The following is a 14,653-nucleotide window of genomic DNA, read 5'->3' as shown; positions in this document are numbered from 1 at the left end:
CGTCTCTGGGTGAAGGGAGACCCTGCAGTGCAGGGGCCTACCCACATGACACAGTGGGCGGCCACACTGGGTGCCCCCTGGACAAAGGAAAACCCCGAAATGCAGGGACCCGACTGCATGGAGAGAGTAGTGACAGCGGCCATCCTGGACGGCCCCTGAACAAAGGGAAGCCCCGGAGTGCAGGGGCGCGTCCACCAGGTAAGTATGGCTAATCCCACCAGGATAGTCACCTGGAACGTAAGGGGACTCAACGGCCCAGTGAAAAGATCCAGAGTCTTCACCCACCTAAGAAACATGAAAGCCGACATGGTCTTCCTCCAAGAGACACACCTGAGAGAGCAGGAGCGACTGCGGGTAAGAAAGGGCTGGGTGGGACAGACCTACCATTCCTGTTACGGGACGAGAGCCAGGGGGTGACAATACTGATCAGCAAGAGGACGATGTTGAGGGCAATGAAGACGGTTACGGACCAAGGGGGACGTTTCGTCATGGTCAGAGGGGCCCTGAACAGGGCACCAGTAGTACTAGTTAACGTGTAAGCTCCCAACTGGGCGATGCAAACTTCATTAAAAAGACCATGGCGGAAATCCCCGACGTAGCGACACAGCGACACACTGACTAATCATGGCAGGGGACTTCAACTGTGTACAGGATCCAACGATTGACAGATCAAACCTCAAAACAGGGAAGGCTTCAAACATGGCAAAGGAACTCAGTCGTTTTATGGAACAGATGGGGGCGGTGGACCCCTGGAGGTTCATCCACTCGGGGGAAAAGGAATTCTCCTTCTTCTCCACAGTACACAACGTGTACACCAGAATTCACTTCTTTGTGGTGGGGAAAACGGCGCTTCCATGGTTGATTAAAACAGAGTACTTGGTGACGGGCAGGACCCAACGCTCCACATGGAGGTTGGGCACTGCACGACAAGCCGACAAGGCTTTCAATGAAATGGTATCACAGGCCATAGCGGAGTATACGGAGAACGACCAAAACGGGGAGGTCTCACCCTCCACATTTTGGAAAGCGCTAAAGGCCGTAGTTAGAGGGGAAATTATCACTTTCAAAGCGCAAAGAGTTAGGGCGGAAAGGGCGGCTAGGCAGCAACTGGTCGACTCCATACTGGAGGTAGGCCGTAAATACTCCGAGGCCCCGACCGTAGAGCTCCTGGCGGAAAGGAAAGAGCTACAAAGGAAAGCAGGGCACGAACTCCGCAAGGCACGTGGGAATCTAAATGAACACGTGGACAAGGCCAGCCGTCTGCTGGCACACCAGCTGGGAAAGCAGGCAGCCACCAGAGAAATTGCACAAATCAGGGATACCAGAGGCACTTTACAACCAGAAAAGATCAACAAAACCTTCAAGGCCTTCTACCAAGAGCTGTACACCTCAGATCCCCATGGGGGAGTCGGGGATTAAAGGGTTCCTTGATGGACTGGACATACCAGCCGTGGGGGAGGGCAGAAAATGGGGTCAGGAAGCACCACTAGCACTGGGAGAGATCATGGACAGCATTAGCTCCATGCAGGCGGGGAAGGCGCCGGGACCGGACGGGTGCCCAGCCAACTTCTATAAAACATTTCCACTGGCCCCGCACCTGCGGGAGATGTTCACAGACTCGCTAGCTAGGGGCACACTGCCGCTAACACGAGCACAGGCCTCAATCTCACTGATACCTAAGAAAGACAAAGTCCCAATGGAATGTGGGTCATAGAGACTCATCTCACTGCTGAACGCAGACGCCAAAATATTGGCCAAAACCCTCGTCAAAAGGTGAGAAGACTGTGTACAAGAGGTGGTCGCAGAGGACCAAACGGGCTTTGTCAAAGGTACATAGAACATAGAACATAGAACGATACAGCGCAGTACAGGCCCTTCGGCCCACGATGTTGCACCGACATGGGAAGTCAAAAACTAAAGGCCATCTAACCTACACTATGCCATTATCATCCATATGCTTATCCAATAAACTTCTAAATGCCCTCAATATTGGCGAGTTCACTACTGTTGCAGGTAGGGCATTCCACGGCCTCACCACTCTTTGCGTAAAAAACCTACCTCTGACGTCTGTCCTATATCTATTACCCCACAATTTAAGGCTATGTCCCCTCGTGCTAGCCACCTCCATCCGCGGGAGAAGGCTCTCACTGTCCACCCTATCTAACCCTCTGATCATTTTGTATACCTCTATTAAGTCACCTCTTAACCTTCTTCTCTCTAACGAGAACAACCTCAAGTCCATCAGCCTTTCCTCATAAGATTTTCCCTCCATACCAGGCAACATCCTGGTAAATCTCCTCTGCACCCGTTCCAAAGCTTCCACGTCCTTCCTATAATGAGGCGACCAGAACTGTACGCAATACTCCAAATGCGGCCGTACTAGAGTTTTGTACAGCTGCAACATGACCTCATGGCTCCGGAACTCAATCCCTCTACCAATAAAGGCCAACACACCATAGGCCTTCTTCACAACCCAACTGCTAGGCAGCTCACAGCGAACATCAGGCGCCTGCTGAACGTACTAATGACCTCATCCGGGGAGAGAACACCAAAGGTAATCATCTCCCTAGATGCAGAAAGGGCCTTCGACAGAGTTGAGTGGAAATACCTCATAGAGGTACTGGAGCGGTTCGGGCTTGGAACAAGGTTCACCTCCTGGGTAAAACTCCAACACAACGTCCCCATGGCGAGTGTATGAACAAACATCACCAACTCCCAATACTTCCAGCTGCACAGGGGCACCAGACAAGGATGCCCACTGACCCCGCTGCTGTTCACCCTAGCAATTGAACCACTAGCAATCGCGCTGAGAGCAGCAAAAAGCTGGAGGGGGATCCGAAGGGGAGGCAGAGAGCACAGAGTTGCACTCGATGCAGATGACCTTTTCCTCTACATTTCAGACCCACAAAGCAGCATGGAAGGAATCATCGCGCTCCTGAAAGAGTTTGGCACCTTCTTGGGCTACAAACTCAACATGAGTAAAAGCGAGATCTTCCCGGTACACTTACAAGGAAGGGGGGGGGGGGGGGGTCAGCACTAACGGGACTGCCGTTTAAACAAGCCCGACACAAATTCCACTACCTGGGGATCCAAATAGCCCATGACTGGAAAGGGATTCACAAATGGAACCTCACCAGTCTGACAGCGGAAGTAAAAAAGGATCTGCAAAGATGGAACACACTCCCGCTCTCCCTCTCGGGGAGAGTCCAGACGATCAAAATGAACGTACTGCCCAGGTACCTCTTTCTACTTAGATCTATACCGATCTATATCTCCAAGGCCTTTTTCAAAGCACTGGAGAAACTAATCATGGCGTTCGTATGGGGCGGGGGAGGGGTGGGGGGGAGGGGGGGGGGGGAATGCTAGGATCCCAAAGAAGCTTTACAAAAGACAAAGTCCAGGGGAGGGCTAGCCCTCCCAAACCTACAATTCTACCACTGGGCGGCGATGGCCGAGTGTGTAAGGGGATGGATCATGGAGCCAGAAGCCGAGTGGGTGCGAGCGGAGGAGACCTCCTGCAAAGGGAGCTCTCTCCAGGCCCTCGCCACGGTGGCATCCCATCCCCACCAGAAAAACACTCCAGCAGCCCGGTGGTGATAGCCACCTTCAAATCCTGGAACCAACTACGGCAACAATTTGGCCTGACCAAAATGTCGGATAAAGCTCCCATCTGCAACAACCATAGGTTCGTCCCAGCGCTCACTGACGCCATCTTTAAAAAGTGGAGACAGGACGGGGGGGGGGGGGGACACTGACAGTCAGGGACCTATACATGGATGGCAGGATCGCAACAATGGATGAACTGACGGAGAGATTTCAGTTAGCTAGGGGAAATGAACTAAGGACCTGTAGCTTAAAACCCTCCTCAGGAAGGAGGGGGGAGGGGGGGGGGGGGGGGGGGGAGGGGTGTGGCAAGGGGGGGGGGGAGGGGGGGAAGAAGGAAAAAGTGGAGGCACAGAACAATGGGGGGGGGGGACCTGGGAGGGGGGGGGCGGGGGGAGACGAGGGAACACAAACTGGAAAGAGAGCACAAGAAATGACAACAAGCATGGTAAACACAGCAACAGAGAGTAAGAAAGTACAGGAGGGAGAAATGACGACCGGACGAAGCAGAGGCGAACGCACAACAACAGCAGCGAAGGCCGACCGGGAGAAGAAAGCAACAACATCAGGGGCGCCACCCAGGCGCCCACCCCCCTGCTACCCAGTTCCATTTTTTGTATTGCCGTGGGTATGTTCACTCTCTTTGTACTGGACAAAAAAAATGTAGAAAAATGAAAGAATGCACAAGACGGGCGTACAGATGTATTGTGATTGTCTCCCCAGTACCTAAATGTATATATACCCACCCAGTTTCCCCCCCACGACATGTTTTTCTTTACTTGTTAATCACGTGATTTTGCTAACTGTGTAGTGTTGTTTTTATGTTGTGTACGATATCTTCTCAGTTTTTTATTTCTCTTTTGTGTATATCTGTAAATATACTATGTTTGAAAACCCAATAAAAATATTTATATTAAAAAAATAATTTGTAGATAGATCTGGATGGGCACCACTCTTGGTGCAGCCATGCAGTGTAACTGTTGGTCGGTGCTGTTGTCATCTTCCATATAGTAAGCCCTGTTACGTAGGGGGCAGTCACGCCTGATGGGTCTGAGGGCGGGTAGATTCTCGCAGGGCCTCCCTAGTCAGTGATTGTAACCCTGTTCCTCACGGTCGGGGGAAAATGCCCTGTGGCGTTCATGGCTTCAATTATGGTGGCACGTGTTCCTCCAGTAGGTGTCCCACTGCGGGCGGCCGGCTTCCTCAGGTTGAGCTGAGTGTGATTGGCCCTTGTACAGGGCCCCAGACTGAGAACCATCATCCCCTGGAGTTCCTGGACCCCTTGTTCGAGGTTTTCTCTGGATATGGCTATCTCCACCGCACATTGAAGGCCCAGGTGGGCCTCAGCTACTAATTTCCATTGCATGGCCGCATCATGAAGTCCACTCACCAAGCGGTCCTGGAGTGTCTCATTTAATGATGCTCCAGATTCGCAACTCTCAGCCAGATTTCAGGTCGGGCCAGGAACATAGAACATACAGTGCAGAAGTCGGCCATTTGGCCCATCAAGTCTGCACCGACCCACTTACGCCCTCACTTCCACCCTATCCCCGTAACCCAATAAGCACTCTTAACCTTTTTTTGGACACTAAGGGCAATTTAGCCTGGCCAATCCACCTAACCTGCACGCCTTTGGACTGTGGGAGAAAACAGGAGCACCTGGAGGAAACCCACGCAGACACGGGGAGAATGTGCAGACTCGGCACAGGCAGTGACCCAGCGGGGAATTGAACCTGGGACCCTGGCGCTGTGAAGGCCACAGTGCTATCCACTTGTGCGACCGTGCTGCTCGCAGGAAGTCACTCACCGACTCGCCCTGGGCCTGGGTCTGAGCAGTCGTGTGGAACCGGAAACGACGTACGATGAGCGGTGGTTTCAAGTCGAAATGCTCCTCCACTAGGGTGACCAAGGCAGTGAACGACCGGGTATCTGGGGGGTTAGGGTGAGTCAGGCACTTTATCACACAGTAGGTAGTTCTTCCGCAAGCTGCTAGCAATACTACACTTTGTCTCTCATCGCCGGTAATCGCAGTCATTCAAAACAAATATATAATACGTTCTACGTATTGCCCTTAATCTTCTGTATCTGTGTTCAAATATTCCAGCGTTCCAATACGAGGCATTTTGGTAGTTAGTAATGGGGCCTCCCAAAACTTAAATGGGGTGAACTGAGCGCATAGCAACCGGTGTTGATGGCAGCTCCTTCCCATCATCGTTAACAGTTTTGAATCCGCGATAAGCAAAACGCATAGACGATGATTAGAGATTAACAAACAAGCTTTATGAAAATTAAAATCGCTTATTGTCACGAGTAGGCTTCAATGAAGTTACTGTGAAAAGCCCCTAGTCACCACATTCCGGCGCCTGTTCGGGGAGGCTGTTACGGGAATTGAACTGTGCTGCTGGCCTGCTTGGTCTGCTTTAAAAGCCAGCGATTTAGCCCTGAGCTAAACAGCCCCTTTTATTAAGGGGGCAGCACGGTAGCACAGTGGTTAGCACCGTTGCTTCACAGCACCAGGGTCCCAGGTTCGATTCCCGGCTTGGGTCACTGTCTGTGTAGAGTCTGCATGTTCTCCCTGGGTCTGTGTGGGTATCCTCCGGGTGCTCCAGTTTCCTCCCACAAGTCCCAAAAGACGTGCTGTTAGGTAATTTGGACATTCTGAATTCTCCCTCTGTGTACCCGAGCAGGCGCCAGAATGTGGCGACTTGGAGCTTTTCACAGTAACTTCATTGAAGTGTTAATGTAAGCCTACTTGTGATAATAATGCAGATTATTATTATTATTACAATACAACCCCAAAACTCCTCCACCCCCACAAGGGTCTCCTTCCCCGACTGGCACACAGGCCGGGGTTTTTTAAGGGGACTGCCCTACCCTCTTAAAAGAGAAGCTCATATTCCAGCGAGGTCACGGAAAACCATATAGTCCTGATCCCGGGAACTCCATTGGGGATAGAAACTAGCGATTGGTCTATCAGCAAAATCCCAAACTACCATTCATAGAAACATAGAAAATAAGTGCAGGAGTAGGCCATCCAGCAAATCGAGCCTGCACCACCATTCAATATGATCATTGCTGTATCCCACTCCCACTTTCTCTCCATACCCCTTGATTCTTTAGCCACAAGGGCCACATCCAGCTCCTTCTTGAATATATCCAATGAACCGGCCTCAACAGCTTTCTGTGGTAGAGAATGCCACAAGTTCACAATTCTCTGAGAGTTCTTCCCCATCTCAGTCCTGAATGGCCTACCCCTTATTCTTAGGCTGTGACCCCAACATCGGGACCATTCTTCCCGCATTCAGTGACTATTCCACTATGCCACCCAGTCTCATTGCACCTTCCCCTTTTCCTGAACTTCCACCATTCAGATAATCTGCCTTCCTGTTTTTGCCACCAAAGTGGATAACCTCACATTTACCCACATTATATTGCATTTGCCAAGTATTTGCCCACTCAGCCAGCCTGTCCATGTCACCCTGCAGCCAGTTTGCATCCTCCTCACCGCTCACATTGCCACCCAGCTTAGAGTCGTCTGCAGATTTGGAGATATTGCATGCAATTCCTTCGTCCAAATCATTAATGTGTATTGTGAACAGCTGGGGTACCAGCACTGAACCCTGCGGTACCCCATTAGTCACTGCCTGCCACTCTTTAAGGACCCATTTATTCCCACTCTCTGCTTCCTGTCTGCCAAACAGTTCTCTATTCAATACATTACCCCCAATACCATGAACTTTAATTTTGCTCACAAATCTCTTGTGTGTTGGACCTTGTCAAATGCCTTTTGAAAGTCCAGATACACAACATCCACTTGTTCACCCTTGTCCACTCTACTGGTCACATCCTCAAAAAATTCCAGATTTGTCAAGCATGATTTCCCTTTAGTGAATCCATGCTGACTTGGACCGCTCCTGTCCCCACTTTCCAAATGCTAAGTTATTTCACCCTTAATAATTGGCTCCAGCACTTTCCCCACCACTGACGTCAGGCTTTCCTCACCACCTGCTGTCTCTGCATGCCAACCTTCAGCGACTGTTCCACCATGACACCCAGGTCTCGTACTTCCCCTTTTCTTAAACTGTCAGCATTCAGATAATAATCTGCTTCCTCTTTTTGCCACCAAAGTGGGTAACCTCACATTTACCCACATTATATTGCATTTGCCAAGGTATTGGCCCGCTCAGCTAGCCTGTCCAAGTCACCCTGCGGCCTCTTTGCAAGCTCCTCACAGCACACATTGCCACCCAGCTTAGTGTCCTCTGCAGATTTGGAGATATGCAATTCCTTTGTCCAAATCATTAATGTATATTGTGAACAGCTGTGTCAGTTCTCTTACTCGAGAAGGTAGAACAATTAGTACCATTTTTTCTCTGGATGTATAAATGCTTTACATGCAGAGAGATAGGCTTTCAGCAAGGCTGATAAAATTCAGAGAGCTCTGAGACATCGGACATAGCAACCAAATTGTAAAGGTTTTTTGTCATAGAATCATAGAATTTACAGTGCAGAAGGCCATTCGGCCCATCGGATCTGCACCAGCCCTTGGAAAGAGCACCCTACTTAAGCCAACGCCTCCACCTTATCCCTGTCACCCAGTAATCCCACCTAATCTATTTGGACACTAAGGGGCAATTTAGCATGGCAAATCCACCCAACCTGCACATCTTTGGACTGTGGAGGAAACCGGAGCATCCGGAGGAAACCCACGCAGACACGGGGGGAAAGTGAAAACTCCACACAGACAGTCGGCTGAGGCTGGAAATGAACCCGGGTCCCTGGAGCAGTGAGGCAGCAGTGCTAACCCCTGTGCCGCCCTATCATCGTGATTAATCAGGATTCATTACAAAATCTCAAACTTTGAGCAGCTGATGAAAGTAAATGAGGCAGCTTCCATCTCAAATGCTCATGTATGTTTTGATGTAGATTCTGAGGAACAGAATATGATCGAGCAAGTGGTTGGTGGCGGTAACGTGAGTGACCATGATGCACCTTGCTTCTGGAATGGAGAATCAGAGCCAGGGACTACATGAGGGGTTGTCGTCGAGCATCCAGCACCTTCAGGTGCAGTTGGAGGAGTCCAGCCACGTGCAGGAGCAGGAGATGATGCTGAACATGCGTGCTACCTAGGCCAACACCGCACAGATAGGCCTCCACTTAGGCATCACCAGCCACAGCCGCAGTGGGTAACCCCTGTCACCCAGGAGCCAATCCCTCAGCCAAGTATGCCTCAAACATGTCAGGAATCTTCGAGTGTGTCGCGATGAAGGCATTGTGTACACTGCCCAGGTATGGGATGCAGAAGTGCATGAGGCCCAGCTCATGGTCACATATCAGCTGCACGTTCATCAAGTTGGATCACCTTTCGGTTTGTATAGAGCGGCCTGTCATCTGCAGGTGCTCGTAGGGGTGCATGCATCCTGTCAATCACCCCCTGGACCTGGGGCATCCCGTCGATGGCGGCGAGCCCCTATTCGGGCACCCTGGTTGGCTCGGTCCACATTTAAATGGATGTATTTGTGATGAATGTATTACTATAACAATTCACCATGTGCTTATCTGTATTACGGGGTTGGTTTAGCACAGCGGGCTAAAATCGCTGGCTTTGAAAGCAGACCAGCAGCACGGTTCAATTCCCGTACCAGCCTCCCCGAACAGGGGCCGGAATGTGGCGACTAGGGGCTTTTCACAGTTACTTCATTGAAGCCTACTCGTGACAATAAGTGATTTTCATTTTCATTACGCTGTTGCCCATGTGGGCTCCACCTATGGACCATTGTATGGTATTATCTATAATGTAGCATGCTGGGGCCTGTGTGGGCTCCGCCCCTGACTCCGCCCCTTGAGGGGAGGTATAAAGAGCAGTCGCCCTGTAGGCAGCTCCCACTAACAGACCAGTCACAGGCAGGCACTGTTCTAGTTGATTAAAGCCACAGGTTACTTCAACACTGGTTTCGTGTGAATTGATGGTCGCATCAATTTAATCAACTACAATGCCATTATGGAATAGGCCCTCAAACCTGACCGATTGGAACTCGAACCGCAGGCCGCGGAGGCGAAAGAAATGTTTTCGCACTGGCTCCGCTGTTTCAAGGCCTACCTTGCCACCTCCTCCTCACCTTCCACCTCCGATGAACAGAAGCTGAGTCTCCTCCATGCACGGGTGAGCCATCGAATCTCTGTTCAACTCGAGGCAGCCTCCACCTATGCAGACACCCTCGCGATGCTAGAGCGCCTCTACGTAAGGCCCGTGAATGAGGTATACGCGTGGCACCTCCTCACCACTCACCGCCAGAATTCCGGGGAATCGCTGGAAGAGTACCTACGCGACCTCAAAGTCCTTGCACGAAGCTGCAATTACCAGGCCGTTACGGCCACACAACATATGGACCTTGCCATCCGTGACATTTATGTGGCTGGAGTCGGGTCCAACTACGTGAGATAACGCCGACTCGAAAAAGGTGCCCTAGACCTGGAAGAGACGGTAAAACTAGCCTCCTCTCCGAAAGTAGCGTTCCAAAGCCTTAACGCGTTCCCGTCCGACCACGCGATCCCTCGTGGACCCCTGACCAAAGAATACCCAGGCCTGTGCTGCGAGGCAGCACGGCCACCATGGGGGGGCTACCCTGTTATTTCTGCGGCCAGCCTCAACACCCCAGGCAACGCTGCTCGGCCCGGAACGCGAACTGCAGTGACTGCGGGAGAAAAGGACATTTTGCTAAAGTTTGCCTGGCCAACTCTAAAAACTCTAAATCGCAGGCCCGACCCTCAGGCTGACAGGCCCGCAGATCCCGCAGTGAGGCAGCGTGCCTGCCGGCTCCACTCCCCCGGACGCATCATCGGCCTCGTGTTGCCCGTGGGGGCAGCCATCACCAAGCCAACACAACACGAGCGACTCATGGGGGCAGCCATCTTGGCCATCCTCGCCCACGGGGCCCGCTACGTGCGATTCATGGGGGCTGCCATCTTGGACGCCATCTTCCTCACTGCCCGACACGTCCGATGACGGGGGCCGCCATCTTGGCTGCCATCTGCAACACCACCCGACACATGCGACCAAACTTGGGACCGCCCCAGCACCTTCGACCACACTGGCTACCCGCAACTCAGCGCGGTCACCCTTGACCAGTCGCGACCCAAACACCTTTGGCGCTCTATGATGACCGTCCGAGTAAATGGAAACGAGACACCTTGCCTCTTCGACTCCGGGAGCACAGAGAGCTTCATTCATCCAGACATGGTAAGATGCTGCTCGCTCCCAATCCTCCCGGCGCACCAAACCATCTCCCTCACCTCCGGGTGCACTCGGTGCTGGTCCGAGGGTGCACTACCGCAACCTTAGCAATACAGGGCGCCGAGTACGCTCAATACAGGGCGCCGGGTATTCCTATTTTAAATTATATGTGCTCCCAGCCCTCTGCGCTCCTCTTCTATTGGGATTAGATTTCAAATGCAACCTCAGGAGTCTAACCCTGATGTTCGGGGGGGCCCCTACCCCCACTCACCATATGCAGCCTCGCGACCCTAAAGGTCGTCCCTCCCCCACTCTTCGCAAACCTCACCGCTGACTGCAAACCAGTCGCTACCAGAAGCAGGCGGTATAGCATACAGGACAGGACTTTTATCAGGTCCGAGGTCCAGCGACTCTTGCGGGAGGGAGTCATGGAGGCCAGCAATAGCCCCTGGAGAGCTCAGGTGGTCGTCGTCAGGACCGGGGAACAGAACCGGATGGTTGTAGATTACAGCCAAGCCATAAACCGGTACACGCAACTCGATGCGTACCCCCTTCCCCGGATTGCAGACATGGTTAACCAGATCGCACACTACCTGGTGTTCTCCATCGTGGATCTAAAGTCTGCATACCACCAGCTCCCAATCCGCCCGGAGGACCGCCACTACACGGCTTTTGAGGCAGACGGTCGCCTTTTCCACTTCCTCCGGGTCCCCTTTGGCGTCACGAACGGGGTCTCGGTTTTCCAAAGAACGATGGACCGAATGGTGGACCAGTACGGGCTGCGGGCCATATTTCCGTACTTGGACAATGTCACCATCTGCGGCCATGATCAGCAGGACCACGATGCCAACCTCCAGTGATTTCTCCAAACTGCCCAAACCCTTAACCTCACTTATAACAAGGAGAAATGCGTTTTCAGCACGACCAGATGAGCCATCCTCGGATACGTCGTGGAAAACGGGGTCCTAGGACCCGACCCCGACCGTATGCGCCTATCCTGAAACTCCCCCTTCCCCACTGCCCCAAGGCCCTGAAAAGGTGCCTCGGGTTCTTTTCGTATTACGCCCAGTGGGTCCCCAACTATGTAGACAAAGCCCGCCCACTAATCTTCCCACTGACGGCTGAGGCCCGCCAGGCCTTCAGCTGCATCAAGGCAGACATTGCCAAATCCGCGATGCACGCAGTGGACGAGTCAGTCCCCTTCCAGGTGGAGAGTGATGCATCAGAGGTCGCCCTCACCACTACCCTGAATCAGGCAGGCAGGCCCGTAGCATTTTTTTCACGAATCCTCCCCACCTCCAAAATTCAACAATCCTCAGTCGAAAAGGAGGCCCAAGCCATCGTGGAAGCCGTGTGGCACTGGAGGCACTACCTCGCTGGTAGGAGGTTTACCCTCGTCATCGACCAACGATCGGTAGCCTTCATGTTCGATAATACGCAGCGGGGCAAAATCAAGAACGATAAGATCTTGAGGTGGAGGATCGAACTCTCCACCTATAATTACGATATAGTCTATCATCCTGGGAAGCTCAACGAGCTCCCATTTGCCCTGTCCCGCGGCACATGCGCCAGCGCGCAAGATGACCGACTCCAGGCTATCCACGATGACCTCTGCCACCTGGGGGTCACCCGGCTTCTCCACTGCATCAAGGCCCACAACCTGCCCCACTCCACTGAGGAGGTCAGGGCCATGACCAGGGACTGCTCGATCTGCGCGGAGTGCAAGCCGCACTTCTATCGACCGGATAAGGCCCACCTGGTAAAGGCACCCCGGCCCTTTGAGCGCCTCAGTATCAATTTCAAAGGGCCCCTTCCCTCCAACAACCACAACACATATTTCCTCAACATCATCGATGAGTTCTCCCCTTCCCCTTTGCAATCCCCTGCCCTGACATGACCGACGCCACCCTCATTAAAGCCCTACATAGCGTCTTCACCCTCTTTGGTTTCCCCACGTATGTTCACAGTGACCGAGGCTCGTCGTTCATGAACGACGAACTGCGTCAGTACCTTCTCAGTAAGGGCATCGCCTCGAGCAGGACTACCAGTTATAACCCCCGGGGAAACGGGCAGGTGGAGAGGGAGAACGCGATGGTCTGGAGACCGTCCTCCTGGCCCTACGGTCTAGGAATCTCCTGGTCACCCTCTGGCAGGAGGTCCTCCCTGATGCGCTCCATTCTATTAGGTCCCTACTTTGTACGGCCACAAACGAGACCCCTCATGACCGCTTGTTTGTTTTCCCCAGGAAATCCACCTCCATGGTCTCGCTTCCATCCTGACTGAAGACACCGGTGCCCGTCCTACTCCGCAAACACGTCAGGCGCCATAAGTCCGAACCCCTGGTCGAGAGGGTCCAGCTCCTACACTCCAACCCCCAGAACGCATACATCGAACACCCCGACGGCCGACAGGATACGGTTTCCCTCTGGGACCTGGCACCCGCAGGTTCCACTACCACCCCATCTTACCCCACCCAACCTACGCTGACCATCGCCCCCACCCCTACGTGGCACCCGCACCCCCTCCCGCCCGCCATTCCCCCTTCACCGACCCACAGGAATGAAGCTCCAGAAGGCACGCTCCCGGAGTCCACGTCTGTACCCGGACTGGTGCCCTCACTACTGATGCCAGCACGGATGAGTTTGATGCCCGAGCCAGCAATAACGCCAGAGCTTCGGCGTTCGCAGCGCACAATCCATGCGCCGGGCAGGCTGAACTTATGAACCCGTCACCTCCGCCGGACTTCATTTTCTTAACAGGAGGTGAATGTGGTGAATGTATTGCTGTAACAATTCACCCCGTGATTATCTGTATTATGCTGTTGCCCATGTGGGCTCTACCTATGGACCATTGTATGGTATTACCTATAATGTAGCATGCTGGGGCCTGTGTGGGCTCCGCCCCTGACTCCACCCCTTGATGGGAGGTATAAAGAGCAGTCACCCTGTCGGCGGCTCCCACTAACAGACCAGCTGCAGGCAGGCACTGTTCTAGTTGACTAAAGCCACAGTTCACTTCTATTCCTGGTTTTGTGTGAATTGATGGTCGCATCAGAGCCACCGGGGCACATAGCACTTCCATAATGGCGCAAATTCACCTGTGCACCAAGGTCAGTAAGATCCCACTGGGCGCCTGGAAGGACCCCCTTTATGTAAATGTTCAGGCCGACTGTCACCTTGATGGCCATGGGAAGGGGGAGTTCTCCCCATACCCCCGCGGTGCCAGGTGTGCCATCATATGGCAGATGTGTCGCACTGTCTCCCTGCTCAGCTGGAGTCTTCGGCGGCATGCCCTGTCCAGCCGAATGACAGGCGCTGCCAGTACATGGGAGGCCTCATACGGTGCCTCCTTTGCACCTCCTCCTCCTGGTGTGTTGGACAGCCGGCTCTCCATCCTGGGCAGTTGCCTCCTCTTCCTCTGCAGCACCCTCTGCAGCACCTTCTGACCGACGCCACCCTCATTGAAGCTCTACATAGCGTCTTCACCCTCTTTGGTTTCCCCACGTATGTTCACAGTGACCGAGGCTCGTCGTTCATGAACGACGAACTGCGTCAGTACCTTCTCAGTAAGGGCATCCTTGCAGGGTGCGGCAATAGCGGTCCGGGATTGGACACCGCCCCACTCCCGTGGGGGTGGCCCCGGCCACTTGCCCACCCCCCCCCCCCCCCCCCCCGATGTCCCGGCAGGGCCAGGCTAGTGTCCAGCCCGGCAGCCCATGGTCATGCCTCTCTGTGTCCTGTCTCCTCTCTCTCCCTCATCAGCCATGATGCCTGCTTCATAATTTTTAAAAGCACAAGTGTACTGTGTCATCGGGAA

Source organism: Scyliorhinus canicula, chromosome 1, assembly GCF_902713615.1.
Source record: "Scyliorhinus canicula chromosome 1, sScyCan1.1, whole genome shotgun sequence".
NCBI classification, from domain to species: domain Eukaryota; kingdom Metazoa; phylum Chordata; class Chondrichthyes; order Carcharhiniformes; family Scyliorhinidae; genus Scyliorhinus; species Scyliorhinus canicula.
The sequence above is the reverse complement of the archived record's forward strand: the minus strand, read 5'-3'. Positions refer to the sequence as shown.